The sequence below is a fragment of the Gymnodraco acuticeps genome, unplaced genomic scaffold (genome assembly GCF_902827175.1).
Source record: "Gymnodraco acuticeps unplaced genomic scaffold, fGymAcu1.1, whole genome shotgun sequence".
Classification (NCBI taxonomy): domain Eukaryota; kingdom Metazoa; phylum Chordata; class Actinopteri; order Perciformes; family Bathydraconidae; genus Gymnodraco; species Gymnodraco acuticeps.
In genome coordinates this window covers 2,055,875-2,071,914 of record NW_022990054.1, presented here as the reverse complement: position 1 = coordinate 2,071,914, position 16,040 = coordinate 2,055,875, and the positions used below count along the sequence as shown (strand labels likewise).

At 40.4% G+C, this 16,040-nt stretch overlaps 1 protein-coding gene across 3 annotated transcripts in view; it reads left to right on the top strand.

Annotated features, from left to right (window-relative positions):
• The window catches only part of osbpl5 (oxysterol binding protein-like 5), a 71,785-nt gene that overhangs the window by 17,696 nt on the left and 38,049 nt on the right, over nt 1-16,040 (top strand). For all 3 annotated transcript variants that reach the window (XM_034215879.1, XM_034215878.1, XM_034215877.1), the window contains exon 2: nt 3,176-3,237. The gene's annotated coding sequence lies outside the window, so the exon portion shown is untranslated. The remainder of the gene's footprint in view (nt 1-3,175; nt 3,238-16,040) is intronic.

The following is a 16,040-nucleotide window of genomic DNA, read 5'->3' as shown; positions in this document are numbered from 1 at the left end:
CTTTGGTGTCACACATTTTTTCAGGGCGGAAAGGCCACATGCCAGGGCACAAAGGCCATTGAGGGAAAAATTAGGATTTGGAGCTTAAAAATAAACAACTCCACTTTCTAATGACAAAAAACAAATCACTTTTTTAATATCAATAATCGTATCATCATATAGGCCTATGCCTCCTTAGTATTAACGTATCTAAAATGAAATACTTTACTTTGAATAATTAGTGTTTGGTATGTTTTCCATCTACTACTTCCATTCACAAATCCGAAATGAAATCTAAAAATCAAAAATTCTATTAATATGTAACAAATATATTCAATTTCAGAGCAGAAGAAATAGCCTTCAAGGGTCAAACTCTGCACATACATCATTCAGCAGTGCACAGTGAAGCTCCAACATCCAACTGTATGAACAAGCAATACATTGAAATGCAAAAGTGTGTGTGTGTGTGTGTGTGTGTGTGTGTGTGTGTGTGTGTGTGTGTGTGTGTGTGTGTGTGTGTGTGTGTGTGTGTGTGTGTGTGTGTGTGTGTGTGTGTGTGTGTGTGTGTGTGTGTGTGTGTGTGTGTGTGTGTGTGTGTGTGTGTGTGTGTGTGTGTGTGTGTGTGTGTGTGTGTGTGTGTGTGTGTGTGTGTGTGTGTGTGTGTGTGTGTGTGTGTGTGTGTGTGTGTGTGTGTGTGTGTGTGTGTGTGTGTGTGTGTGTGTGTGTGTGTGTGTGTGTGTGTGTGGTGTGTGTGTGTGTGTGTGTGTGTGTGTGTGTGATCAACTCCTCATATCTGTTCAGAAACTGGACAAAAGTTAAAGATGTACAAACCACAGACTGTCTGTGTCATGACGAATACAGTCGCTGCTTTAATTCTGTCTTTAGGACGTTGTTGTGAGTGTGGAGTGGACGGAGCAGCTACAACGTTAGTTTAGCCTGATCGATCCAATCTCCATTCACAAAACACGCATTTTAAAAGGTTTTTCGCATGCCGTCTTGTCTGCACACTTGTAAAAGCATTAAAGCATGGTTTTTACTAATCGTTATCAGTATTTAGTTACTTCGGCATCATTTTGAAACGTGTATTACAATGAAAACACGGTAAAATATGTTCATTTTGTCGTAGTTGGTTTCCACCATAGTATTTACATGGATATAAGCCCCGCCCCCGCTCCAGCGCATCCTGTTTGAATGGCAGGAGTAAACACAGCTGACAGCCGTGGTGAAACTCCAGCGGTTAGAGCGATGAGAATATTCGCATCGCGTCCGTTGTGAACGCAGCATAATGCAGTTCAGAAAACACTGTTCTGATGCTTTTAAAGCAACTTTTAACAGTGTGAGGGGCCCAAAGGCCATGGTGGCCGTAGGACATACAATTATTTGTGGGGCATAACGGCCAGACCGAGGGGCTACTTGTAGAGTGTGTGTGTGTAACGAGCAGGGTTGGAAAATCCCACCCTGCTCGTTACTCTACAAGTAGAAATTGGTAGTAGGAGACTGTGGCAATCTCACACCAGGGTTTTAAATGCTGTTTTTGTGGGTAATTAGTTTATTGTTGGACAGCATAACAGAGGTAGACGGGAATAAATGGAAAGGGATAAAGGCAATCTCCTACTCTTGCACTTTTACATGGCATGTTTTTTTGCAGTGCGAATCGGTCCCAAGAACAGACCTAAACACCTGGTCAGAGTGAGGAAATGTATGTAGGACAGCTGGGAGTGTGTATTAGAAAGTAGTTTTGGAATCCTTCCATTCAAACCATGTCACTTTCTGGGTCAGTGCTTTCAGTTACTTTTGAATCTTTTTACATGTAATAAATGTTGTTCTTGTATCATATGCCATGCATTTCATACAGATGCTTCTTTTGTGTGGGACTAAATGGGTAAATAAATCAAATAGATAATAAAGCTGTTTTAGTTAATATGAGGAAGTCATGGTTCTTCCTTCCCTCTCCACCAAGTCTCTCTGTTTTCCTTCACTTGCTGTCTGTGTTTTGCTTACATCTTCTCTCAATGCCTCCCCTCTTTGTCTTTGCCCCTTAAGCGCTGTCAGCTCAGGGATTCTCTCTCAGTTCACTTCTTATTTCGGTTAGACGTACTCAAGTGTTATGGCTTCCTCGTTTGCTCAGCGTTTGGGATTTAAAGGCAAAGATTGCAGATTTACAGTTGTTGGTTTTCCGTTAGATCATTAACTGTGGTGTCATAGGCAGAGATCCATGGCTTTGCATTATACTGATACTGAAAAACTTGGTAGGTATTAGGGATATTTTAGTGAAGTTCTTCTACCTGTGAAATGGCAACAATCCATCACAAATATTCATGTTATAGGATATTGTTGCAAATATTGTTTAAATGTCATAGAGACAAACTTCTTGTAGTTACCATAATATTGCAATTGTGGATGTGATTTTTTTTTTAAGGATTCATATTAATGTCAGTAGTTTACTAATATATGTGTGTGTTTTTTTGCTGCTTCTTGTTTTGATTTGGTTTTCAGATTTGTGGCTTATCGCACATCCCAGCTGTTGAGAGAATGCATTGTTCTATGCACGGGCAGGATTTTAAGGGAATACAATAATAAAAAAACGAATTGGGTTTTGAAAACAGCATTTGTATCAGTAAACAATTAACAATATACTGTATTTTAAGTAGAAGCATTTAGAGTGAGAGTACATTTTAAGATTCAAATTGGTGGTGTATTTAAAATATTGTGAGATTCCTTCAGTATTCCTGGATTCACATCCTATTAGGGCGTGTATTTGTTTTGTGTTTTGAGTAGTACTCCTTCATGTTTCTGTTGACTTAGTAAACACAAACTGTTTTCTTAACATGAAAAAAAAATGGACAGTTCTTCTTGCTGCAGTGATCGGTTATACTTTCACTTTCAATTACCTTGTTGAATTCGATGATAGATTCTCAAGTAGTTCCTTAGTGCTAAATATATGTTAGCTGGAGACTGTCAGTAACCATATGTTTGAGGGTGGTTTGTGTGCATGTGATAAACAGACGTTTGGCCCCGAGAGACGTTAGCGGCTCCCTTAGGAGTGAGAATGGGTTGGGTGGAGCTCCACCCTCCTCCACACAGTGGTGTGACCAGGAGGAGCATGGGAAGGAGAGACACCGGGAGTCAGGCAGTCGGTGTGTTTTTACCGTGTGGGTTAAAGTGAAACCTTATTCTTACTTTTGTTTTTCTGCAGGTGAGACGAGCTGCTCCCACAAAGGCTTCTGGATGCGGTGCCTCCTGCGGCTCAGGTGAAAGGTAAGCTGAGCCCTTGCCTGCGGGCACACTCTTTATTGTCTTAATAATGTATTCGCTGGGTTAAGGTGGCTAGCTATCAGTTTGTACCTAAAGTTAATCAAGTGGTTTGCATGCTTTATTCACATGTCATTTCCCAAATGTTTATCTATTCATTTTTAACTCACTTTTTGAGCAGAAGAGAGAATTGGACCATGTCTCTCAAAGTGTGAAGTTGATCTGTTTTATGCTGGTTTTTACTGTCCATTTGCTCTCTAGCTTTTTGATCACAGTGTCAGTTATTGCTGTAAAAGCTTGTTGACTTCTGCATTCCCAAGTGAGCAATTATGTGTCGGCTACAAAGTAGAAGCCCAGGGCAGCATTGAAAGAAGATAAACTGTTTGACAGAACTGAGAGCGGCAGCTTACAGGGTGTGTCAGATTCGTTTGGGTTAGAAGGAGTAAATGTTTGGGTTGCACAAGGACAGTCGGCTGCAGAGTGGTACTTCAGATAGATACGCAAAGCCCTAAAACCGGTGGTTTGCCTGGAGAACATGTTGATCTTTCATTCAGTGGCAGAGGAAGTGTAATGACTAATTACTATTTCTTTTTTCAGCATTGGATCCTGAGCACACTGTGTATTTTGCTCTTTATGGTGTTTGTTGTAAAAACAGGACTTGAGTCATTCAGCTGTGTGACACATCTGTCAATGGGGCGTAAAGATAGAAACTAGGTGATCTTATTCAAATAATTGTTGAGTAAAGTACCTTCAGTTGTGATAGTATTAGACTGATAGAAAGACACATTGAACTTGCATTGCTGTAGTATCTGGAGTTTCCTGCTTTGCTGTTCCATACAGACTAGGGGTGTAACGGTTCACAGAAGTCACGGTTCGGTTCGTACCTCGGTTTGGAGGTCACGGTTCGGTACGGGTTCGGTACAACAAGAAAAAGCAAAAAAAAGTCCCAAATGCATAATTCCAGGTTTGTTGTTATTTATGTTTGAACAGTAGTGCAAGTTTCAGTTTAAAAATAAGGAACTCTGACATTTTGAATAATTAACTGTATTAAACAGTTAAAAACAAACCACAAACACTCAGATGGCCATATTATCTATAATGGCTGATGTCAAACAAAAAGGTCATCAAGCTGTAAAACTAAAAAGAATGTCTTGAAAATATTACATCATAAATAATAAGCCAAAAGCTTCCGTTATTTATTTTGGTCTCTCGGCTCTCATGCCTATTGGCTTCTTAAAAACAGCGGGGATCAGCTGTTGAACTGCTGTTGTCTTTTGCTGTGCTCCGGTGATTGGCAAATCTGGGTGATGCCTTCTGATATGATTTAGCATGTTTGGCGTGTGTTACCATTAGCATACCGCACCACTGTAGAACAACGGCGACACACCGTCCTCGTCCGATCCACCACTCGTCCGATCCACCACTCGCACACTTCATTGTTATTGTAGTCCACAGGGAACCCGAAATGTTCCCACACAGCTGATTTAAAAGAAGCAGGTGGGTTCTAGCTCCTGTGTGTTATCTGAAATCGCCATACTAACTTTTCTTCTTCTTGTATTTAGTTCGTTTTGTTGTGTTTTGTTCTTGTTCTTCATTTGTTGTTTAAGGGCGGCTGGCAAACAGCTTTTAGGCGCAATACCGCCCCCTGGATTATATATAGTGTAGTGGATACTGCCCTGAATGACAGACTTTTTTCCCACTCGTTAAAAAAAAGGCGTATGACTGCATACACCGAACCGTGACGGTACGGGACGAATACGGATACCGTTACACCCCTAATACAGACCTACGGTTTTAGCAGACTGTAGCCATGAAACATACCACTGGCCTGCTCATATCAGTCAGGAAGCATTTTAATTCAGCCTTGCCTAAGTTGTTTATCTTGGCATGTGTTTGCAGCATAGAGATGCATGAGTTTGAACTACAAATGACACATTAACCAGGCAGAATGTCTCAACCAGTACCCATCCGCCCACATCTGGGCTACTTTAGTCCCACTTTGTTGTCTGTCTTTGAAAGCCACACACATTCAGACTATCTGATTTACTTGTGTTGAGATAATGGTTATAAAAACATTATAGTTTCTGTGCAATGATTGAGTGGTTTCATAGTTCTCTTATCTGATTTGTGCTTCATTAATAAGGCTTAGTTTTGACCACACAATGTGCACATAATAAAAAAATCATACACTGGGTCAACAGACGCAGGATGTTTTTATTTTTCTTCATGTTCCCAATCTTTCAAATCAGCAGTGAATCACTGTTTGTTTCAGATACACCATACACACGCTTTGAAGTTAAAACTGTGATCCCAATTTGGTCTTTCTCTTTTTTTAAACAGCATAGTATTCATTTATGGTTTTAAGTGCAACGAGAGTAACGTGATGGAACAATGAGATGTACTGCTTGCGTCATACCCTAAATTATCATAGGCCCATACATTTTTAGTATGTTTGTCTGGACCTGGTCAATGAAAGACTCATATATGAAGGGCATGACCTTCTAAAAATGTATCTAAAGGACAAGTAGTTCCAAATGGGTTGACAGGCAGAATAGATCAACAGGAGGAGTACTAGTAATGCTTAATACCAACAGGGGACAGTTTGAAATCAAAATGTTCTGTTTTTCGGTTGTACTGATCCTCAAAGGGGCAATTTGTTAGCCGACTGGGGCCTTTCTGTCTGCAGTTTGCATTTTCTCCCTGCACCTGCATAGTTTTTCCAAAGCCATGCAGGTGAGGTTAATTGGCAGCTAAGGATGTGAGCGTGGATGTTTGTTTGTCATCATGTGTCAGCCCTGTGATTTTTGTAGGTCTTCTGCTTCAAAGTAAAATGGATGGATGATACTTTAACATAAAATAGCATCTTTAGGAGAGCTATTACCGATTGTCCATTCTTGCTTATAAATACAATAAATTGTGTGAATGATTAGCACTCTGGCGAGGACAAGCCTGTGTATTTTGTCAGTGAAAAGCCTGGGAGCGGCTGACAGCTCCTATTAAAGTGTCTGTCATTGTGGGATTGATGAAGGGACAGAGAGGCGACAGGTGGTAAACAAGAAAGTGAGGATGGACAGGATGTGGGAATTGTTGATCTGTTGACCAAAACCTTCATTATATTTGTCTAATGAGGCACTCGGTCCTAGCAAAATAGTGAAGTGAATGTTGAATACAGCATCAGACAGATGGATAGATTGCCACTTATACTCTAGGGTTGCCAGATGTGAAGAAAATATGGTAGTAAAATACATTTTGGTGGAGAAAATAATGTGTAAAACATGGAAACCCCTTTATAGGTGTACTATATATTGTTATTCTCAGAATATTTTGGGTTATCCATCACAACTAAGCATGCAGTTAACATTTGGCACTATTCATGCACTAAGAAACTGAACAGTTTATCACAAAAAGCTTTTATACATTCATTATTATCTTCTTCAAAGGGATAACAGCCTGCTGAAGTCAGGCTGTGCAATCTTTTGTTTTGCATATATTATGGCTTTTTGAGAAACGTGACTAGTCAAAACGTTTGTCTCTTGTTGGAGAAGATTAAATAAATATGGAAATTGCTATGGCAAAGGGTATTTACATAATCTTGACTGGTATTGTAAAAAGGGGCTGGAGGCAACTTTAGTGTTTGCTATAATTCAAGAAACTATTCATTTTTCAATTGTAATTATGATGTCAGAACGGTTTGGATACACCCTGCAATAGAATAAGGTGATTTCACATAGACAGCAGTAGAAGGGGAGCATAGTGGCTGTTTAGTTATTACACCTATAGAAAGGTTTAGCCTCATTACATTACGTAAATGTAGCTTCTGTGGTGGCTTGTGACACAACTATCAAGTGACTGCTTTGACTAAGAGCAGAACTTTTAGCTAATTGACCCAATTACCCCTTATTCAGTGTTTTGCAAATCATGAACAAGGCTTACTGTGACAGGATTCACAGGGCTGCACATAACTGGTGCGCAGGTACGCATACGCACCCCCCACCAAAAAAAGAGCACCGGATCATTTGAAAAAAAAACGAGAGAGAACGAACAAACTAGCGAGCTCACTAGCGCACCCCCCCCCCCCCCCCCCCCCCCCCTGGTTCATAAAGTCAAGAACCCCTCAAAAGGTCCGGTTTATTTCATTTTAAGGATGCGCACCAAGCAACATCTCCAGGTGCTCCTTTTGAGAACCAGGGCAAAAAAGTGATGTGCACCCCTGGGTATTCATTTATCTTTGGTGTGAGAGCACCGAGAAGTCCAATATAGACAATCGGCCAACTTTTTCTCCTTTTGGTAAGAATGTATGTGTTGTGATGAGATAAGAGAGGCTTGGAGTTTGGTAATTGGTGTTAGTTGGCTTGTTCTTTCTATCATTCTTTTTTGGATATATAAACCTGGAACTAACTAACTATGCATTGAAATGCAGACAAACAAAGCTGTTTCTAGCCAGCAGCATTCACCAATCTTGTGTGTGCTAAATGTTTCTGTGTAGGTGTGTGATAGCTAAGAATCTTTTTTTAGACTTCTGCTCATTCCCCCCACAGTCTCTGCTGTTTGTTCATTCATAAAGTCCTATAGCTGCAGTATAGGCAGTTTTTCTTCCAGTTGAATACTTATCAAATGTTCTTTGCTCCACGGTTTAGCTGGCAAAGCAGGTTTATATTTATAGCCATCTCATTTTTATTCAGTTTTAAAATTAGGCAGTCAGTTTCTTTTGCCAACAACCAGCTTATGAGTCGATGGGAAGGCAGAAGCAGCACTTTTGGGTTTGAAATAGATACAATTGCAGAGATCATGAGCATCGTATATTTGCCAGTTAAAATGCCCAAAACATATACAGTGTACAAGCTATACTGTTGGTTCTTGGCAGCTGGTGAGATTAAGTGGTATATAACAGTCTGTATTGTGGTTCCATCTCGAAATACATGGCATAGAGCTGGAGGGAAGGTTATTTTGATATTTGTTGACATTGCCAAACTATTAGATGGGTATTTTTATACAGTAAATAAACTGCTCTGAACACAAGCTAGTGTTTCCCAGACATACTGTGTATTCTGCTCTCACCTTAAACCATGTGAACTTTCTCGTGTTGCCTATTCTTTCTCAGCAAACTTCCTGCTTTGCCATCAAACGGATACATAATTAAGTCCTTGTTAATGTAACGTAAATTGCTGTTGATCCCTGCCCCTTCCTTGTAGCAATTTTGGTATTTGAGTGCCTTGCTGAAGGGCACTTTGTTAAGCCCCATGCCCCCGGTACCAGGGGCAAAACGCAACAACTTGCAAGAAACAACGTCTGAGGGCTTCTTAACAAAAAAAATGCTAACACACTTAGCACAGAACTCACGTTAAAATACCCTTATTACTTACGTATCTGCACAAACAGATTCCAGACATATAAATATCATCACTGAGCGATCAGAACTCACGGCGAAATGACAACAAACAACAACTAAATTAGCTTTACGGAACCAAATCGGAAAATAAGTCTTACCGTTGCTGTGTTCTGATCAAAAGTTGTGTTCAATGGCATTAAAACGATAGAAACGCTGCTGAAGGTTCATCCATAGGTTAATCCAATGTGTCTGTGTCACTTTGAAATGATTACTGATAATCCATCATTCCATTTTATGTCAATAACGGACAGTGGCGAGCCGTGACTTTTATACCTAGGCCCTCTGATCCCCACCTTTCCTCGAAAAAATAAATAAAGAAGAGTTATTACGTCACAGCGTATGCTTCAGCGGAATATCAAAACAGCGGCCCTGGGTGCAAAACGCATCAATGACAGCGACCCTCTACCACACAAAACAACACCATTTATCTAAACACCTATCATGACAGGGCACCCACAGCCAAGTAACAATTACAAATGAATTAAGTCGGCATGGCGACCCACATTGAAAATGATTTAGGCCTACCTCTGATGATCAAATCACTTCAACACAAAGTCCATCCTCCTGTCCTTTTGGATGAAGCACTTCATGGCGGGGTCATGCAGCTGATCCTTTGCCACTCCAGTTTATCATTGTAACTCCATCTTGAAAATGACTCAGTTAATAATTTAGCAACGATGTCATCACTATCACTGAAGTCATCACTATCACTGAAGTGAGCCATCATGAACGAACTTATGCTGATCATAAATCTATCGATCATAAATCTATCGATTAGATTTATGATTAGAAAATGATAAAAGTAGGGTAGACATGTGGATATTATCCGGCTGAACAAAACGTGCATTTATCTAACAGGTTCGTTTTCCACAGACCTTATTTTGAGCTATTTTCCAAAATCCTATGGAGAAATCTCATTGCTTTTTTGTCGAGGGAACCCATGCGCAGGCAGATTTTAGGACTTGTCACTGCACACATGCATAAAGCAGGCGGAACTTGTCATAAAGTCTGCGAAAATAAAGCCCACCCATTTAGAGGGAAGATAGGATTGGTCAATTGTACTGTCATTTGACATTACTCTCTCGTTGAGTTACTATAGCGGGCCCTCTGTGAATTTACAGCAGGACCACCAATCAGCTCCTATCTTCACAGTAACTCGCATTCAAACAGAAACTGAACAGGCAGATTCGAAGGATTTATTTATTTGGAAATGTTATTTTAAATACAATTAAATCAAGTTATTTTGGTAAAACTAATGAAAAAAATTACAAAAAAAATATTGAAAGAAATATGTTTGTTTTTTTATGTTTTCAAATATAATTTTTTAGAATATCTTAGGCCAGGGCTTCTCACCGAACTGCAAATCAATCCTTACCGAACCCTGTGTCCCATTATAAAAATTATACAAAATAAAAACATTCTGATATATTTTCTTGTGTCTGACGCGTTGTGAGAATGAACGTGCATATATATTTACTTGTATTGAATGTGTGTGTGTGTGTATACAGGGGCGCCGTTTGCCAACAGGCAAGGCAGGCAAGTGCTTGGACCAGAAGGGGGCCCCCAAAGAAGGTAGATTAAGAAGGTCCACAGCATGAAACACCCTTTAATTTACTGCAACGACACGTCGGGAAACCCCCTCAAGGGGGCCCCATGCATAGCGCAAAAAAAGTGTGAGTACCCCTGTCATAGGCCCTCAGAGAGGGCCTTGAGGGCCCTGACGGCTCGCCACTGATAACAGAGTTTTCATATAGAGCTGCTACGATAGCTACTAAAGTGTATGACAGCTTCTGGTTCCGGGGCATTCTGGCTACGCATCACTCATTCACCAATGGGTAATGTTTAGATGGATTTGAGGAACTTCCCCTCGATTCTATAGGCTCTAACGGTTAAAAAGAGGTGTCAATCATCAAAATCGACCGACGGGGGCCAGAGATATGGAAAATGCACCCAAATGACCCCAGAAGTGGTTTTTCTTTTCTAAATCTCTCTTAAAAAGGTCAAATGTCATTTATTTTGCATCAATCTTGATACAGGGTACTTATTATATGTTATAGTTTGGATTCCTAAAGCTTTTAGTCTACTATCCCATCATTCAAGGGTGGTTTTCACTATAAGTAATGTTTGTTTTTTGGACGGACACTATAATTTACATTTTTTTACTATGTTCAATCTGAATTTACTTTAAAATAAAAAACATCTATATTGATTCTGACTTTTCTACATCCAACTCACAGGTTTATCATTGCTTTGAGAAAAAATATTATTAATTTACCCCTTTTTAGAAGTGAAAATATAGTCATTTGTTCTGGGCATTAGGTTTTCCCAGACAGGCAGGAGATTAAGATAATGAGCTTTGATGTTTCAAGCCCTCTTATTTTGAAGTTAATTTAAAAAAGTTTATGCCACTTCATTTTAATCTCCACTTTTCTCTTCACAATCCACTTTTTCCCTTTTCTATCTCACTAGTAATAAGAAAAACAGTCCTACTGACCGTGTGTAATACTGATTGAGTAAAAAGGTAAGCTGTGCCAACTAAAGAAATGGACCCCTTGTGAATTCCCTACATTTATGCACTCAAATAATTGTTATCCAAATTGGCTCATTCATTTATAGTGTATAGCCCCCCTGGGCCTTAACAACCATTACTCATTGAGAAAACAATGCATTTAAAAGATATAAAAATACGTTTTACAAGGTTAAGCTCAGGCTGACTGAAAGTGCTTAATACAAGTTTGGACAAGTAACACAAAATGTCCCATCGACACAGTGAGATGAACTACAAAATGTCTACCATATACCAAAGTTTAGTAGAACTCCAAAGGAAGAACACTCAAATAGGTATGAATAAATAAACTGAGCAACATGCATTTCAAATAGCAGAAGTTTACTTAGGGAGCCAAAACCTGCAAAGATTCTTTAAAGGAGGTGTAAGGTACATGTTTGTAGGATGAAGGATATTTTGTAACTGTCTTCAATATATTCCAAAAGAAATAGATAACATCAATACATATTTATTTAGAATATGTTTTTATAAAGTCACTCATTTTCATGTATTATACATTTTAATCAGCGTTTCCGCCAGGGGTGCACCTTGCCGTCATTTGTCCAAAAAAAATAAAAATGTGAGAGAAGATCAAGAGTTTTTATCGTTTGAAATGACGAAAAGGAAAAAGGACAAGGACATCCCTCTGTTGGAGGGGCAAAGGAGTCTGGTGGGATTATTTTCAGAGTATTGCTGATCGTGTCCCCGACATCGGCGGTGCCTGCCACAGGACAACACGAAACGTGCACGATTTGGACGCGATGAACTGTGGTAACATGAAGAGCCGAAAAAGCCGGCGCTTCTTATGGCGCGTTTCCACTGCAGGCCTCGCTCGGCCTCGCTCGGTTTGGTTAGGCCTTATTAGGCCCGGCTCACTTTAATGCTGCGTTTCCATTACAGTTTAGGAACTGGGGCAGTTACTATAGTAACGCAGTGTAGGCGGAGCCGTGCCGTCATCTTCAATGAGAGCCCCAGAAAAACAACACAGCCGTTAGCTCTTAGCACTCAGAGCTCACAGCTCCTCATATCTGTTCAGAAACTAGACAAAAGTTAAACAAGTACAAACCACAGACTGCCTGTGTCATGGCGAATACAGTCGCTGGTTTATTTATGTCTGTATAGGCCGTTGTTGTGAGTGTGGACGGTCGGAGCATATATAACGTTAGCTTAGCCAAGCTACATTTAGAAAACACGCATTTTAAAAGGGTTTTTCGCCTGCCGTCTGTCTGCAGACTTGTCAAAGCATTAATTCATGGTTTTTACTAACTGGTATCGGTATGTTGTTACTTCGGCATCATTTTGAAACGTGTATTACAATTAATTCACGGTCAAATATGTTCATCTTGTTGTAGTTGTAGCCCCCTTGCCAGCGATTCTCTCTCTAGTTTAGCATACTCAGCCCGACTCAGCCTGGTTGTTCCTGGCCCTAGAACCACGATTTAGTCGGCACAGAAAAAAGGTGAAAAAGTAGCCCCGGGCCAAAACTAGGCCAAGTGGAAACGCAACCAAAAACGGGCCCCGCACGGCTCGGCACGCTTAAAGCGAGCTACCCGCTGCAGTGGAAACGCGCCATTAGAAAGCCGAGCCAAATGATCCGTCTCACTAACGTAAAGAGATATTATCTAGGGACGGTTCAATTCAAAATTCAAGCCCCCCGCTCTCTGGGTGGACGCCCTCTCAGCCCTATTATCATTTATATTGAGAACACGCCTACTTAATGTTCCTGATATTTACTTTTGCTCAAAAAACTAATATTCTCAAATAAATACTTGATTTATCATCATGATGATATTTATAGCTGCAGCCCTACCATGATTGTTGACTAATGGCGCGTTTCCACTGCAGCGGGTAGCTCGCTTTAAGCGTGCCGAGCCGTGCGGGGCCCGTTTTTGGTTGCGTTTCCACTTGGCCTAGTTTTGGCCCGGGGCTACTTTTTCACCTTTTTTCTGGCCCGACTAAATCGTGGTTCTAGGGCCAGGAACAACCAGGCTGAGTCGGGCTGAGTATGCTAAACTAGAGAGAGAATCGCTGGCAAGGGGGCTACAACTACAACAAGATGAACATATTTGACCGTGATTTAATTGTAATACACGTTTCAAAATGATGCCGAAGTAACAACATACTGATACCGGTTAGTAAAAACCATGAATTAATGCTTTGACAAGTCTGCAGACAGACGGCAGGCGAAAAACCCTTTTAAAATGCGTGTTTTCTAAATGTAGCTTGGCTAAGCTAACGTTATATATGCTCCGACATTCCACACTCACAACAACGGCCTATACAGACATAAATAAACCAGTGACTGTATTCGCCATGACACAGGCAGTCTGTGGTTTGTACTTGTTTAACTTTTGTCAAGTTTCTGAACAGATATGAAGAGCTGTGAGCTCTGAGTGCTAAGAGCTAACGGCTGTGTTGTTTTTCTGGGGCTCTCATTGAAGATGACGTCACGGCTCCGCCTACACTGCGTTACTATAGTAACTGCCCCAGTTCCTAAACTGTAATGGAAACGCAGCATTAAAGTGAGCCGGGCCTAATAAGGCCTAACCAAACCGAGCGAGGCCTGCAGTGGAAACGCGCCATAAGTCAATCCACTGCGTATCCTTCATACTGTCATGGCTCTGCTGCTTCCTCTGGCTCACAGCTGTATGAGAGTTACTGGAGGTCTTTGTCACTTTGTGTTTGTGTCTCTTTACTCGGGGTGCATGTACTGCGTGTGGTAAATCAGTGTGCTGCTGATGTTGATATTCAGCCAAGTACTGTCAGATCTGTGTGTTTTGTGTACATCTTCATTCCACTGACACTGAGTGGGTCTTCAGTTGTGGCAAAGTGCTACTGTACTATTGCCTGTATATATTATATGAATGATTATATAAATTATTCAAGGTTAAAGTATACATTGATATTGTATGTTAACATATATTAAGATGTAAAAAGAAAAAAAAAAATGTAAAAAAAAAGGGAGAAGGGGTCGGATTAAATAAGTGTAAACTTCTTCCGACCCCTTTTCGGACGTGTAATTAGCTAAAGTTTTGTTGTTTATTGATATCAGACAATGATACTACAGATTATTCAATTATTAATTAAATATTTCGTTTTGTTATTGCATTCATTTGTATAGTACTGTATCATGTCTGTATCATCTTTTGTTTCATTTGTATTTTCTTTGGTTTTACACATAGACACGCTCGAAACAAATAAATAAACTAAACTGTGAGTGTCCTCAATGTTCCAAGAAAAGGAACACCATGAAAACAAACAAGTGAGGGAGGATGTACTAGTGCCAATCAAAGTCATGGCTGCAGCCTCCCAAAGTGAGCCAATGAAGTCTTTTGATACTAAACATGTAAAGTGTTTGTCGGCCCATGCATATATGTGCCTGTGTGTAGTGTAACAAAGTGAGCATGCTTGGCACCGCTGCATTCATCAGCACAGCCTGGCTCAGCCTGCCTAATGCTGGTTCTCACACACAGCCACCTCTGGCCTGTGTCCAACAACACAGACAGCCAGCTGGCTGGCTCTGTCTACCAGGTCAAATGGTTCCAGTGCCATAGATTGAGATTTCAGGTTTTTTAAGCAATAACACGACTGCTTTATTAAAACAGTTAGGTATATAAACTTGAAAATGTTTGTTGACGGGCTGACTGAGCTTTGCTTTACACTATGGGTATTTGTCTTATCACATCAAGATGACAAGATATGTGAGATATGAAAAACAGGACATCGAATTAGCATTGTTTACCAGCCAAATGCAGATAGAAATATGGTAGTGGTTACAATATTTGCTTTTTCTAACCAGCCAAGCAATAATAAGATATTAAATGACTAGTCAAATTTGAAAATGCACTTGCCATGTGGCTTGTACATTTTGCATGCTGAAAAACAAAGATAGTACAGATAACATTGGAATTAATATAACTCATGAACATAGACTGTATATAAAAAGTCAACATCACCGTGAGTTTGTAAACTGCTGTTTTTCAGCCTTAAGTTTGGCCATTTGGCTGTCACCGTCTTGGATTTTTCGTCGTCAACGTCTCGGTTTCTTTTTTTAACCATACATGAGGGTTTAGCTAAGTACGATGCAACAGTCGTGAAACAGTCGTATACTTAATGAACTATTAACACAATTTAAAGCAGGGGTGGGGAACCTCCGGCCCCCGGGCCGTATACGGCCCGCGAGACCATTTGGTTTGGCCCTCGAAGTAATTTATAAACACACGCAAAAAAGAAAAAAATTAAAGAAATCTAGACCGCAAAATAATTAAACAAGCGAGTGCCTGTTTTTCCTGGCAACGGTCATGGTCCTTGAACACAACACGAGCCTAACGTGTCATCACGTGGTATATGTCTCGTCTGACAGGGGTGCAGTTCTGACAGAGAGCAACAGAACGCCACTCCGGTGTCAGTACCAGATATGTTCGGCCTACCAAATATGTTCGGGTGTATTTCCGTCGCATCCGTCATCCGTCATATCCGTCATATACTCACCTCCCTCTGCTCCCAGCGCTATGCTGCCACACACCGGCCGTCTGCGGAACTGCAGCCGGAGGAACTCGGTACAGCTTGTTATGTGTGTGTACTTAATTATTTACAATTAAAAAATATATATATTCTGCGTTACTTTAGCCAACACTTTTATAATATATAAGCCTGATCATGTCGTTGAAAGCAAGTACAGATGTTCTCCCTTTTCCACAGTTCTGTGTGAACTTCATCTAAGGTAGATGCTTTGCTTCTGCACCAGTTTAGCAGAAGTCTGTTTTGTAAGACTGGTTTTGTTGCAGTCTGTTCATGCTATGTGTTTCTTGCGTAAGACTATATACACACGGAACACATGTATTACAGGGCTGTACCCAGTGTGCTTCATAAAAC